Source organism: Topomyia yanbarensis, chromosome 3 (genome assembly GCF_030247195.1).
Source record: "Topomyia yanbarensis strain Yona2022 chromosome 3, ASM3024719v1, whole genome shotgun sequence".
Taxonomy (NCBI): domain Eukaryota; kingdom Metazoa; phylum Arthropoda; class Insecta; order Diptera; family Culicidae; genus Topomyia; species Topomyia yanbarensis.
This window is the reverse complement of record NC_080672.1, coordinates 83,997,384-83,999,425: the sequence shown is the minus strand read 5'-3', so window position 1 is coordinate 83,999,425 and position 2,042 is coordinate 83,997,384. Positions and strand designations below refer to the sequence as shown.

Here is a 2,042-nt window from a genome sequence, read left to right as displayed (position 1 = left end):
ATGTACAATTCTTATTCTGCACGGTGTGGCCTGTGACGATAAACATTAAGCCATTCTACGTGAATTTCCCCTTTCGATTGTGAGAGACGATTCGAATGACGTGAGGTTAGGTTAGGATTAGTAGGTAAGATCAAGAATACTCGTCTTACGGACTAATAAAGGTGCAATTATGTGCTATCAAAAGGTCAATTTCCGTAACGGAATGCAGTGCCAAGCCTTTGGCATGTTTTTTTTGAGACGCATTTTTCAATAATATTGATCTCTCAATTGAACTGTACTCGATAAATTATTAGAGCATAATTCTATTTATTAACGAAATGGATTGGCAACCAAAACTTATTCGGAATGAGGCAGTAATCTTAGAGAAATATACATATTGTTCATTTAATTATTTCTTCGCCCTTTGCTCAAGTTTCCTTCGGGTGTGCTCATTATGCCCTGTTCATTCTGCAGTTTCTTTGCTCTGTCAGCCATGCATTGTGAAGTATTAAATTCCTTTTGAATTCTACACGAAGACCAACTTTTAGGCAAAGTTGTGAGAATTCGAAATTTCTCATTAATATCATCGCACTTAGCAAACTTGTCCTTTAGTTGGATGAGGATTTCATCGGCACCATTCAAAGGTGTAGGATTGTCGGGAGTGATGTCTGATTCTACGCTGACGTCTGATTCTGCGCTGAAATCCGATTCTGCGTCAATATTCATTTCTTCTGTACTGGTATTTAATTCTGTTTTGATTTTGGATTCGACAGATGTAAATGATTCTGTGAATACAAGATTAAAAATGCAAATCAATTATAGCACGCAAACGGGTCTAAAATTATCATACTTATATCAATGTAATGAAATTCGGGTTTTCTTGAATCGTTTCGTGGGTTCGCATTATACAATTTGTTGCGGCATTTTTGACATGCGTAGGGTAAGCTATCATCTACTCTAATGTTTAGCTGTGCTGCCTGTTCCTTTAGGAGCGGAGTAATGTTTCTCGTTTTTGATCGTAGTACCCACATAGCGCAAATCGCACATTTTTGTTTCATTGTCGAGAATGCGATCTAAATGATTATTAACATATGATCGACGGCTTCGATGAAATTTCCTTTTTCTTTGCCAAGCATTGCTGCTGAAAATAGTAGAAAGTACTAAGTGAGGATTGCCTTTTATTTCCACAAGGATATTTTATTAAACATACAGATAGGCCAGTCGTTCCCCAGTTTATCTCAGTCTCTTTATTCATCCTACCCGTACTAAAACATTAGTTAAAGCTGTGTCAGCTAGCTCTGTTCGTCTGGTTGAAGAGTTCGTAGGTACGAAGACAGAGTTATTGACAGCAGCATAAGCGCAGTCCATTGATTCTAATCCTATAGTGACCAATGAAACAGCATGACACTGCAATGAGATGAATAAGAGACCATATATCTTACGTATTGCATGGATGACCTACCGATTTCTCCAGCATCTGTTCCGTTCTTAAGAAACTATATCTTTATATACTATATTTTTCTATGAATTAGCCATGAATTACGTCGAGTAAAAAGCCTAGTTTGGCCTTTTACGGATGTGTAGAACTATTTCATTTATTACGCGGCGTATAATGGATGGAAAGAATATTACAAATGTCCTGAGAATTGTGTAATACTTCTCTTTGAGCGCAACGAAAACTCATGTCCTAGTGTATTGTCATTAAAAATGTCTAACAGATACATCCTAAAATTTGAATTTTTTGTAAGCACAACTAAGCCAGATAGTGGTTCAAATTCAACCGCATATATGCGAAAATGGAATGAACCTTTCGAATAAAATAAGGACTTCGTTAAACCATTAATATTCAACCAACTACATACAGTAGGAAATATATTCATTACTACTATTACCCAAACAACCCAAATTAACTCTATATCCACGATACCAACTGACTAGTCCCGAGTGATGGCCCGGGGAGTAAAGACAGAAGTTCTGGTTCCCTGACGAACGCTTGTGTTTTAGCTAAGGAACCAAACGCCTGCCACTATGCAATATTTAAAACTCGAACTAAATTTAAGTGA

The 2,042-nt window shown here is 37.0% G+C and overlaps 1 long non-coding RNA gene across 1 annotated transcript; it reads right to left on the bottom strand.

Annotated features, from left to right (window-relative positions):
- Positions 1–247: 247 nt before the first annotated feature.
- On the bottom strand, positions 248–1,524 carry LOC131693668 (uncharacterized). Its single transcript, XR_009306298.1, has 3 exons — positions 1,190–1,524; positions 830–1,120; positions 248–764 (listed from the first exon to the last, which is right to left on the bottom strand). It is a non-coding gene; the product is annotated as an uncharacterized LOC131693668 (long non-coding RNA).
- Between the last annotated feature and the right edge of the window lie 518 nt (positions 1,525–2,042).